The following is a 12,838-nucleotide window of genomic DNA, read 5'->3' as shown; positions in this document are numbered from 1 at the left end:
TGGCGGGTGCCGATACCTAGTTCGCGGGTGCCGATAGCTAGTTGGCGGGTGCCTATAGCTAGTTGGCGGGTGCCGAGAGCTAGTTGGCGGATGCCGATAGCTAGTTGGCGGGTGCCGATAGCTAGTTGGCGGGTGCCGATACCTAGCTGGCGGGTGCCGAGAACTAGTTGGCGGGTGCCGATAGCTAGTTGGCTGGGTGCAAGTAGCTAGTTGGTTGGTGCCGATAGCTAGTTGGCGGGTGCCGATAGCTAGTTGGCGGGTGCCGAGAACTAGTTGGCGGGTGCCGATAGCTAGTTGGCGGGTGCCGATAGCTAGTTGGCGGGTGCCGATAGCTAGTTGGCGGGTGCCGATAGCTAGTTGGCGGGTGCCGATACCTAGTTGGCGGGTGCCGAGAACTAGTTGGCGGGTGCCGATAGCTAGTTGGCGGGTGCCGATAGCTAGTTGGCGGGTGCCGATAGCTAGTTGGCGGGTGCCGATAGCTAGTTGGCGGGTGCCGATACCTAGCTGGCGGGTGCCGAGAACTAGTTGGCGGGTGCCGATAGCTAGTTGGCTGGGTGCAAGTAGCTAGTTGGTTGGTGCCGATAGCTAGTTGGCGGGTGCCGATAGCTAGTTGGCGGGTGCCGAGAACTAGTTGGCGGGTGCCGATAGCTAGTTGGCGGGTGCCGATAGCTAGTTGGCGGGTGCCGATAGCTAGTTGGCGGGTGCCGATACCTAGCTGGCGGGTGCCGAGAACTAGTTGGCGGGTGCCGATAGCTAGTTGGCTGGGTGCAAGTAGCTAGTTGGTTGGTGCCGATAGCTAGTTGGCGGGTGCCGATATTTAGTTGGCGGGTGCTGATTCCTAGTTGGCGGGTGCCGATAGCAAGTTGGCGGGTGCCAGTAACAAGTTGGCGGGTGCCGAGAACTAGTTGGCGGGTGCCCATAGCTAGTTGGCGGGTGCCAATAGCTAGTAGGCGGGTGCCGATACATAGTTGGCGGGTGCCGAAGCTAGTTGGCGGGTGCCGATAGCTAGTTGGCGGGTGCCGAGACCTAGTTGGCGGGTGCCGATAGCTAGTTGGCGGGTGCCGATAGCTAGTTGGCGGGTGCCGAGACCTAGTTGGCGGGTGCCGAGAACTAGTTGGCGGGTGCCGATACCTAGTTGGCGGGTGCCGATACCTAGTTGGCGGGTGCCGAGAACTAGTTGGCGGGTGCCAATAACTAGTACACGGGTGCCGATAGCTAATTGGCGGGTGCCGATACCTAGTCGGCGGGTGCCGATAGCTAGTTGGCGGGTGCCGATAGCTAGTTGGCGGGTGCCGATATTTAGTTGGCGGATGCCGATAGCTAGTTGGCGGGTGCCGATAGCTAGTTGGCGGGTGCCGATAGCTAGTTGGCGGGTGCCGATATTTAGTTGGCGGGTGCCGATACATAGTTGGCGGGTGCCGAGAACTAGTTGGCGGGTGCCGAGAACTAGTTGGCGGGTGCCGAGAACTAGTTGGTGGGTGCCGATAACTAGTTGGTGGGTGCCGATAGCTATTTGGCGGGTGCTGAGAACTAGTTGGCGGGTGCCGAGAACTAGTTGGCGGGTGCCGAGAACTAGTTGGCGGGTGCCAATAACTAGTTGTTGGGTGCAAGTAGCTAGTTGGCGGGTGCCGATAGCTAGTTGGCGGGTGCCGAGAGCTAGTTGGCGGGTGCCGAGAACTAGTTGGCGGGTGCGGATATTTAGTTGGCGGGTGCCGATAGCTAGTTGGCGGGTGCCGATAGCTAGTTGGCGGGTGCCGATACCTAGCTGGCGGGTGCCGAGAACTAGTTGGCGGGTGCCGATAGCTAGTTGGCTGGGTGCAAGTAGCTAGTTGGTTGGTGCCGATAGCTAGTTGGCGGGTGCCGATATTTAGTTGGCGGGTGCCGATTCCTAGTTGGCGGGTGCCGATAGCAAGTTGGCGGGTGCCAGTAACAAGTTGGCGGGTGCCGAGAACTAGTTGGCGGGTGCCAGTAACAAGTTGGCGGGTGCCGATAGCTAGTTGGCGGGTGCCGAGAACTAGTTGGCGGGTGCCGATAGCTAGTTGGCGGGTGCCGATAGCTAGTTGGCGGGTGCCGATAGCTAGTTGGCGGGTGCCGATACCAAGTTGGCGGGTGCCGAGAGCTAGTTGGCGGATGCCGATAGCTAGTTGGCGGGTGCCGATAGCTAGTTGGCGGGTGCCGATACCTAGCTGGCGGGTGCCGAGAACTAGTTGGCGGGTGCCGATAGCTAGTTGGCTGGGTGCAAGTAGCTAGTTGGTTGGTGCCGATAGCTAGTTGGCGGATGCCGATAGCTAGTTGGCGGGTGCCGATAGCTAGTTGGCGGGTGCCGAGAACTAGTTGGCGGGTGCCGATAGCTAGTTGGCGGGTGCCGATAGCTAGTTGGCGGGTGCCGATAGCTAGTTGGCGGGTGCCGAGAACTAGTTGGCGGGTGCCGATAGCTAGTTGGCGGGTGCCGATAGCTAGTTGGCGGGTGCCGATAGCTAGTTGGCGGGTGCCGATAGCTAGTTGGCGGGTGCCGATACCTAGCTGGCGGGTGCCGAGAACTAGTTGGCGGGTGCCGATAGCTAGTTGGCTGGGTGCAAGTAGCTAGTTGGTTGGTGCCGATAGCTAGTTGGCGGGTGCCGATATTTAGTTGGCGGGTGCCGATATTTAGTTGGCGGGTGCCGATTCCTAGTTGGCGGGTGCCGATAGCAAGTTGGCGGGTGCCGAGAACTAGTTGGCGGGTGCCCATAGCTAGTTGGCGGGTGCCAATAGCTAGTAGGCGGGTGCCGATACATAGTTGGCGGGTGCCGAAGCTAGTTGGCGGGTGCCGATAGCTAGTTGGCGGGTGCCGAGACCTAGTTGGCGGGTGCTGATAGCTTGTTGGCGGGTGCCGATAGCTAGTTGGCGGGTGCCGAGACCTAGTTGGCGGGTGCCGAGAACTAGTTGGCGGGTGCCGAGAACTAGTTGGCGGGTGCCGATACCTAGTTGGCGGGTGCCGATACCTAGTTGGCGGGTGCCGAGAACTAGTTGGCGGGTGCCGAGAAATAGTTGGCGGTTGCCCATAGCTAGTTGGCGGGAGCCGATAGCTAGTTGGCGGGTGCCGATAGCTAGTTGGCGGGTGCCGATAGCTAGTTGGCGGGTGCCGATAGCTAGTTGGCGGATGCCGATAGCTAGTTGGCGGGTGCCGATACCTAGTTCGCGGGTGCCGATAGCTAGTTGGCGGGTGCCTATAGCTAGTTGGCGGGTGCCGAGAGCTAGTTGGCGGATGCCGATAGCTAGTTGGCGGGTGCCGATACCAAGTTGGCGGGTGCCGAGAGCTAGTTGGCGGATGCCGATAGCTAGTTGGCGGGTGCCGATAGCTAGTTGGCGGGTGCCGATACCTAGCTGGCGGGTGCCGAGAACTAGTTGGCGGGTGCCGATAGCTAGTTGGCTGGGTGCAAGTAGCTAGTTGGTTGGTGCCGATAGCTAGTTGGCGGATGCCGATAGCTAGTTGGCGGGTGCCGATAGCTAGTTGGCGGGTGCCGAGAACTAGTTGGCGGGTGCCGATAGCTAGTTGGCGGGTGCCGATAGCTAGTTGGCGGGTGCCGATAGCTAGTTGGCGGGTGCCGAGCACTAGTTGGCGGGTGCCGATAGCTAGTTGGCGGGTGCCGATAGCTAGTTGGCGGGTGCCGATAGCTAGTTGGCGGGTGCCGATAGCTAGTTGGCGGGTGCCGATACCTAGCTGGCGGGTGCCGAGAACTAGTTGGCGGGTGCCGATAGCTAGTTGGCTGGGTGCAAGTAGCTAGTTGGTTGGTGCCGATAGCTAGTTGGCGGGTGCCGATATTTAGTTGGCGGGTGCCGATTCCTAGTTGGCGGGTGCCGATAGCAAGTTGGCGGGTGCCGAGAACTAGTTGGCGGGTGCCCATAGCTAGTTGGCGGGTGCCAATAGCTAGTAGGCGGGTGCCGATACATAGTTGGCGGGTGCCGAAGCTAGTTGGCGGGTGCCGATAGCTAGTTGGCGGGTGCCGAGACCTAGTTGGCGGGTGCTGATAGCTTGTTGGCGGGTGCCGATAGCTAGTTGGCGGGTGCCGAGACCTAGTTGGCGGGTGCCGAGAACTAGTTGGCGGGTGCCGATACCTAGTTGGCGGGTGCCGATACCTAGTTGGCGGGTGCCGATACCTAGTTGGCGGGTGCCGAGAAATAGTTGGCGGTTGCCCATAGCTAGTTGGCGGGAGCCGATAGCTAGTTGGCGGGTGCCGATAGCTAGTTGGCGGGTGCCGATAGCTAGTTGGCGGGTGCCGATAGCTAGTTGGCGGATGCCGATAGCTAGTTGGCGGGTGCCGATACCTAGTTCGCGGGTGCCGATAGCTAGTTGGCGGGTGCCTATAGCTAGTTGGCGGGTGCCGAGAGCTAGTTGGCGGATGCCGATAGCTAGTTGGCGGGTGCCGATAGCTAGTTGGCGGGTGCCGATACCTAGCTGGCGGGTGCCGAGAACTAGTTGGCGGGTGCCGATAGCTAGTTGGCTGGGTGCAAGTAGCTAGTTGGTTGGTGCCGATAGCTAGTTGGCGGGTGCCGATAGCTAGTTGGCGGGTGCCGAGAACTAGTTGGCGGGTGCCGATAGCTAGTTGGCGGGTGCCGATAGCTAGTTGGCGGGTGCCGATAGCTAGTTGGCGGGTGCCGATAGCTAGTTGGCGGGTGCCGATAGCTAGTTGGCGGGTGCCGATACCTAGTTGGCGGGTGCCGAGAACTAGTTGGCGGGTGCCGATAGCTAGTTGGCGGGTGCCGATAGCTAGTTGGCGGGTGCCGATAGCTAGTTGGCGGGTGCCGATAGCTAGTTGGCGGGTGCCGATACCTAGCTGGCGGGTGCCGAGAACTAGTTGGCGGGTGCCGATAGCTAGTTGGCTGGGTGCAAGTAGCTAGTTGGTTGGTGCCGATAGCTAGTTGGCGGGTGCCGATATTTAGTTGGCGGGTGCCGATTCCTAGTTGGCGGGTGCCGATAGCAAGTTGGCGGGTGCCAGTAACAAGTTGGCGGGTGCCGAGAACTAGTTGGCGGGTGCCCATAGCTAGTTGGCGGGTGCCAATAGCTAGTAGGCGGGTGCCGATACATAGTTGGCGGGTGCCGAAGCTAGTTGGCGGGTGCCGAGAACTAGTTGGCGGGTGCCGATAGCTAGTTGGCGGGTGCCGATAGCTAGTTGGCGGGTGCCGATAGCTAGTTGGCGGGTGCCGATACCTAGCTGGCGGGTGCCGAGAACTAGTTGGCGGGTGCCGATAGCTAGTTGGCTGGGTGCAAGTAGCTAGTTGGTTGGTGCCGATAGCTAGTTGGCGGGTGCCGATATTTAGTTGGCGGGTGCCGATTCCTAGTTGGCGGGTGCCGATAGCAAGTTGGCGGGTGCCAGTAACAAGTTGGCGGGTGCCGAGAACTAGTTGGCGGGTGCCCATAGCTAGTTGGCGGGTGCCAATAGCTAGTAGGCGGGTGCCGATACATAGTTGGCGGGTGCCGAAGCTAGTTGGCGGGTAGTTGGCGGGTGCCGAGACCTAGTTGGCGGGTGCCGATAGCTAGTTGGCGGGTGCCGATAGCTAGTTGGCGGGTGCCGAGACCTAGTTGGCGGGTGCCGAGAACTAGTTGGCGGGTGCCGATACCTAGTTGGCGGGTGCCGATACCTAGTTGGCGGGTGCCGAGAACTAGTTGGCGGGTGCCAATAACTAGTACACGGGTGCCGATAGCTAATTGGCGGGTGCCGATACCTAGTCGGCGGGTGCCGATAGCTAGTTGGCGGGTGCCGATAGCTAGTTGGCGGGTGCCGATATTTAGTTGGCGGATGCCGATAGCTAGTTGGCGGGTGCCGATAGCTAGTTGGCGGGTGCCGATAGCTAGTTGGCGGGTGCCGATATTTAGTTGGCGGGTGCCGATACATAGTTGGCGGGTGCCGAGAACTAGTTGGCGGGTGCCGAGAACTAGTTGGTGGGTGCCGATAACTAGTTGGTGGGTGCCGATAGCTATTTGGCGGGTGCTGAGAACTAGTTGGCGGGTGCCGAGAACTAGTTGGCGGGTGCCGAGAACTAGTTGGCGGGTGCCAATAACTAGTTGTTGGGTGCAAGTAGCTAGTTGGCGGGTGCCGATAGCTAGTTGGCGGGTGCCGAGAGCTAGTTGGCGGGTGCCGAGAACTAGTTGGCGGGTGCGGATATTTAGTTGGCGGGTGCCGATAGCTAGTTGGCGGGTGCCGATAGCTAGTTGGCGGGTGCCGATACCTAGCTGGCGGGTGCCGAGAACTAGTTGGCGGGTGCCGATAGCTAGTTGGCTGGGTGCAAGTAGCTAGTTGGTTGGTGCCGATAGCTAGTTGGCGGGTGCCGATATTTAGTTGGCGGGTGCCGATTCCTAGTTAGCGGGTGCCGATAGCAAGTTGGCGGGTGCCAGTAACAAGTTGGCGGGTGCAGAGAACTAGTTGGCGGGTGCCAGTAACAAGTTGGCGGGTGCCGATAGCTAGTTGGCGGGTGCCGAGAACTAGTTGGCGGGTGCCGATAGCTAGTTGGCGGGTGCCGATAGCTAGTTGGCGGGTGCCGATAGCTAGTTGGCGGGTGCCGATACCAAGTTGGCGGGTGCCGAGAGCTAGTTGGCGGATGCCGATAGCTAGTTGGCGGGTGCCGATAGCTAGTTGGCGGGTGCCGATACCTAGCTGGCGGGTGCCGAGAACTAGTTGGCGGGTGCCGATAGCTAGTTGGCTGGGTGCAAGTAGCTAGTTGGTTGGTGCCGATAGCTAGTTGGCGGATGCCGATAGCTAGTTGGCGGGTGCCGATAGCTAGTTGGCGGGTGCCGAGAACTAGTTGGCGGGTGCCGATAGCTAGTTGGCGGGTGCCGATAGCTAGTTGGCGGGTGCCGATAGCTAGTTGGCGGGTGCCGAGAACTAGTTGGCGGGTGCCGATAGCTAGTTGGCGGGTGCCGATAGCTAGTTGGCGGGTGCCGATAGCTAGTTGGCGGGTGCCGATAGCTAGTTGGCGGGTGCCGATACCTAGCTGGCGGGTGCCGAGAACTAGTTGGCGGGTGCCGATAGCTAGTTGGCTGGGTGCAAGTAGCTAGTTGGCGGGTGCCAGTAACAAGTTGGCGGGTGCCGATAGCTAGTTGGCGGGTGCCGAGAACTAGTTGGCGGGTGCCGATAGCTAGTTGGCGGGTGCCGATAGCTAGTTGGCGGGTGCCGATAGCTAGTTGGCGGGTGCCGATACCAAGTTGGCGGGTGCCGAGAGCTAGTTGGCGGATGCCGATAGCTAGTTGGCGGGTGCCGATAGCTAGTTGGCGGGTGCCGATACCTAGCTGGCGGGTGCCGAGAACTAGTTGGCAGGTGCCGATAGCTAGTTGGCTGGGTGCAAGTAGCTAGTTGGTTGGTGCCGATAGCTAGTTGGCGGATGCCGATAGCTAGTTGGCGGGTGCCGATAGCTAGTTGGCGGGTGCCGAGAACTAGTTGGCGGGTGCCGATAGCTAGTTGGCGGGTGCCGATAGCTAGTTGGCGGGTGCCGATAGCTAGTTGGCGGGTGCCGAGAACTAGTTGGCGGGTGCCGATAGCTAGTTGGCGGGTGCCGATAGCTAGTTGGCGGGTGCCGATAGCTAGTTGGCGGGTGCCGATAGCTAGTTGGCGGGTGCCGATACCTAGCTGGCGGGTGCCGAGAACTAGTTGGCGGGTGCCGATAGCTAGTTGGCTGGGTGCAAGTAGCTAGTTGGTTGGTGCCGATAGCTAGTTGGCGGGTGCCGATATTTAGTTGGCGGGTGCCGATTCCTAGTTGGCGGGTGCCGATAGCAAGTTGGCGGGTGCCAGTAACAAGTTGGCGGGTGCCGAGAACTAGTTGGCGGGTGCCCATAGCTAGTTGGCGGGTGCCAATAGCTAGTAGGCGGGTGCCGATACATAGTTGGCGGGTGCCGAAGCTAGTTGGCGGGTGCCGATAGCTAGTTGGCGGGTGCCGAGACCTAGTTGGCGGGTGCCGATAGCTAGTTGGCGGGTGCCGATAGCTAGTTGGCGGGTGCCGAGACCTAGTTGGCGGGTGCCGAGAACTAGTTGGCGGGTGCCGATACCTAGTTGGCGGGTGCCGATACCTAGTTGGCGGGTGCCGATACCTAGTTGGCGGGTGCCGAGAACTAGTTGGCGGGTGCCGAGAAATAGTTGGCGGTTGCCCATAGCTAGTTGGCGGGAGCCGATAGCTAGTTGGCGGGTGCCGATAGCTAGTTGGCGGGTGCCGATAGCTAGTTGGCGGGTGCCGATAGCTAGTTGGCGGATGCCGATAGCTAGTTGGCGGGTGCCGATACCTAGTTCGCGGGTGCCGATAGCTAGTTGGCGGGTGCCTATAGCTAGTTGGCGGGTGCCGAGAGCTAGTTGGCGGATGCCGATAGCTAGTTGGCGGGTGCCGATACCAAGTTGGCGGGTGCCGAGAGCTAGTTGGCGGATGCCGATAGCTAGTTGGCGGGTGCCGATAGCTAGTTGGCGGGTGCCGATACCTAGCTGGCGGGTGCCGAGAACTAGTTGGCGGGTGCCGATAGCTAGTTGGCTGGGTGCAAGTAGCTAGTTGGTTGGTGCCGATAGCTAGTTGGCGGATGCCGATAGCTAGTTGGCGGGTGCCGATAGCTAGTTGGCGGGTGCCGAGAACTAGTTGGCGGGTGCCGATAGCTAGTTGGCGGGTGCCGATAGCTAGTTGGCGGGTGCCGATAGCTAGTTGGCGGGTGCCGATACCTAGTTGGCGGGTGCCGAGAACTAGTTGGCGGGTGCCGATAGCTAGTTGGCGGGTGCCGATAGCTAGTTGGCGGGTGCCGATAGCTAGTTGGCGGGTGCCGATAGCTAGTTGGCGGGTGCCGATACCTAGCTGGCGGGTGCCGAGAACTAGTTGGCGGGTGCCGATAGCTAGTTGGCTGGGTGCAAATAGCTAGTTGGTTGGTGCCGATAGCTAGTTGGCGGGTGCCGATATTTAGTTGGCGGGTGCCGATTCCTAGTTGGCGGGTGCCGATAGCAAGTTGGCGGGTGCCAGTAACAAGTTGGCGGGTGCCGAGAACTAGTTGGCGGGTGCCCATAGCTAGTTGGCGGGTGCCAATAGCTAGTAGGCGGGTGCCGATACATAGTTGGCGGGTGCCGAAGCTAGTTGGCGGGTGCCGATAGCTAGTTGGCGGGTGCCGAGACCTAGTTGGCGGGTGCTGATAGCTAGTTGGCGGGTGCCGATAGCTAGTTGGCGGGTGCCGAGACCTAGTTGGCGGGTGCCGAGAACTAGTTGGCGGGTGCCGATACCTAGTTGGCGGGTGCCGATACCTAGTTGGCGGGTGCCGATACCTAGTTGGCGGGTGCCGAGAACTAGTTGGCGGGTGCCGAGAAATAGTTGGCGGTTGCCCATAGCTAGTTGGCGGGAGCCGATAGCTAGTTGGCGGGTGCCGATAGCTAGTTGGCGGGTGCCGATAGCTAGTTGGCGGGTGCCGATAGCTAGTTGGCGGATGCCGATAGCTAGTTGGCGGGTGCCGATACCTAGTTCGCGGGTGCCGATAGCTAGTTGGCGGGTGCCTATAGCTAGTTGGCGGGTGCCGAGAGCTAGTTGGCGGATGTCGATAGCTAGTTGGCGGGTGCCGATACCAAGTTGGCGGGTGCCGAGAGCTAGTTGGCGGATGCCGATAGCTAGTTGGCGGGTGTCGATAGCTAGTTGGCGGGTGCCGATACCTAGCTGGCGGGTGCCGAGAACTAGTTGGCGGGTGCCGATAGCTAGTTGGCTGGGTGCAAGTAGCTAGTTGGTTGGTGCCGATAGCTAGTTGGCGGGTGCCGATATTTAGTTGGCGGGTGCCGATTCCTAGTTGGCGGGTGCCGATAGCAAGTTGGCGGGTGCCAGTAACAAGTTGGCGGGTGCCGAGTGTTAGGTTATGATACATATGACATTACATAGATCATGCGGAAACAACCATTAACCCAGGACAACATATTATTTACACATAATCATATAGCATAATTTAGATGCATACTCTTTGTTGCGTGCCCTCCCTAGCTGCGCCCGAACCGAACAAGAACAAGTCTTTAGGACTCCAAGTGTCGTCCCTCCGTAGATAGTCCACAGCACGTCCGGATCCGCCTTAAGATTGACCAACTAGAATCGCCCTTAAGGTACTAGAAAATTTCGGCACTTTATGAGCAAGATGTGTGTTTTAATTTTCTCTCAAAAAACTCACTTTTGAATACTTTGAAACTTGTGTCTAAATTATGACCCCTAGGCCTTTATTTATAGAGTTATGGAAAAGGAATCGTAATCCTAGTAGGATGCGAATTAATTGGAATTAGAATCCTACATGAATTCTATTTAATTAATTTATCCAATTAGGAATAGAAATTTAATCATACACTGACTCTTGTAGATTCAGGAATCACGCATGAGCACAAACTCACCCACACACGGCAGCCACAAGGGCTGCCCATGCGCGTGCGAGCAGCAGCCCACGCAGCACGGCCCACGCATCCGTGGCCCTTGGCGCGCGCTGGGCCTGCCTTGCGGTAGGCCTGGGCGCTGCCTTGGCTGGGCTTGTGGCGCGCATGCTTGCTGGGCGATGGCCCCGGCTTCGTGCTGGGCCTTCGTCCGGCAAGCCTCGTCCGATGCTAATTCGTACGATACGCTTCCGATTAAATTTCCATTTCCGGAATCTATTTCCGATACGAACAATATTTAATATTTCCGATTCCGGAATTAATTTCCGTTTCGAACAAATATTTAATATTTCCGTTTCCGGAATTATTTTCCGATTCCGGTAATATTTCCGATTCTGACAATATTTCCGTTTCCGGCAATATTTCCGATTCTGGTAATATTTCCATTTCCAATAATATTTTCCGATACGTACCATGTTTCCGTTTCCGGCAACATCTACGACTTGGATAATATTCATATTTCCGATACGATCCATATTTCCGTTTCCGGCAATATCATCGTTTCCGGAGTATTCATTTCTTGCCTGTGACGATCTTAGCTCCCACTGAAACCAAGATCCGTCGGTTCCGAATATTCATAGATGGAGTATTTAATGCCATTAAATACTTGATCCGTTTACGTACTATTTGTGTGACCCTACGGGTTCAGTCAAGAGTAAGCTGTGGATTAATATCATTAATTCCACTTGAACTGAAGCGGCCTCTAGCTAGGCATTCAGCTCACTTGATCTCACTGAATTATTAACTTGTTAATTAATACTGAACCGCATTTATTAGACTTAACATAGAATGCATACTTGGACCAAGGGCATTATTTCCTTCAGTCTCCCACTTGTCCTTAGGGACAAGTGTGCATTTCCTAATTCCTTTGTCGCTCGATGCTTGCTCTTGAACATAAGGTAAGAGTTGTCATCCTTATTATGTCCAGAGGTGTTCCTCGGTTTCAGAGTTCAACTGATCAAATAAACAGATAATCATAGCCTATGATTCATCCGAGCACGGCCATGCATTTCACAGTTTCTAGCTCTCCGAGTGGCCTTGTACAACTTTTAAGCATCTCATCCCGATTTATGGGAGGACAATCCCAATCTTGCGATCTTGAGATTAGACTTCGTTTGATAGGTGATTACCTGAGCGTTGCCTTTATAGCCTCCTTTTACGGTGCGACGGTTGGTCAACGTCAAAGCAACCAGTTCTCAAACAAGTAATCTCAAATCACTCAGGTATTGAGGATTTAGTGTCTAATAATTTAATGAAATTTACTTATGACAGACTTTCATCTCTTACAGTAAAGTTTCATAGGTCTTGTCCGATACTAGTCTTCCCAAAGTAAGTATCTATGCAAATGATTATGACATTGCCATGTCCACATAGTTCAAGAAACAGAACTACTAGTCATCTTGCATTCTAATCGTCTAACGTTTTCTATGCGTCCAATTTTATAGAAAACTCCAATTAGGGACCATTTTCAACCTTTGACATTCAAGTTCACTTGATAGACATTTCTTAGTCACAGGACTGGTCCTGACAGTCTATCTTGAATATATCGTCAAATTGAAGGGACTCATCATTTAATAAACCACAAATTAAATGGAAAAATGAATTTCTTTCATTTATTGTGAATGATCAACCAATAATGTTTTACAAAGATTTAAACTCTAAAACTTTAAAACATTAAACAGAGACATCAAAGCCATTCTCCAATATGCTTGATTCCCATAGCTGCAGTGTGCGAGTTGTGCTTCGCTTGCGGCAGAGGTTTAGTTAATGGATCTGATATGTTGTCATCAGTTCCAATTTTGCCTATCTCGACTTCTTTTCTTTCAACGAACTCTCGTAGAAGGTGAAATCTACGAAGTACATGCTTGACTTTCTGGTGGTGTCTAGGCTCTTTTGCCTGTGCAATAGCTCCGTTATTATCACAATACAGGGCTATTGGTCCTTTAATGGAGGGGACTACACCAAGTTCTCCTATGAACTTCCTTAGCCATATAGCTTCCTTTGCTGCTTCATGTGCAGCAATGTACTCCGCTTCAGTTGTAGAATCCGCAATGGTGCTTTGCTTAGCACTTTTCCAGCTTACTGCTCCTCCGTTGAGGCAGAAGACAAACCCAGACTGTGATCTGAAATCATCTTTGTCGGTTTGGAAACTTGCGTCCGTATAGCCTTTAACAATTAATTCATCATCTCCACCATAGACCAGGAAGTCATCTTTGTGCCTTTTCAGGTACTTCAGAATGTTCTTGGCAGCAGTCCAATGCGCCTCTCCTGGGTCTGACTGGTATCTGCTCGTAGCACTGAGTGCGTACGCAACATCCGGGCGTGTACATATCATAGCATACATTATTGAACCAATCAATGATGCATATGGAATCCCATTCATTCGTCTACGCTCATCAAGTGTTTTTGGGCACTGAGTCTTGCTTAGAGTCATTCCATGAGACATGGGTAGG

This window comes from Spinacia oleracea, chromosome 2, assembly GCF_020520425.1.
Source record: "Spinacia oleracea cultivar Varoflay chromosome 2, BTI_SOV_V1, whole genome shotgun sequence".
NCBI lineage: Eukaryota > Viridiplantae > Streptophyta > Magnoliopsida > Caryophyllales > Amaranthaceae > Spinacia > Spinacia oleracea.
The sequence above is the reverse complement of the archived record's forward strand: the minus strand, read 5'-3'. Positions refer to the sequence as shown.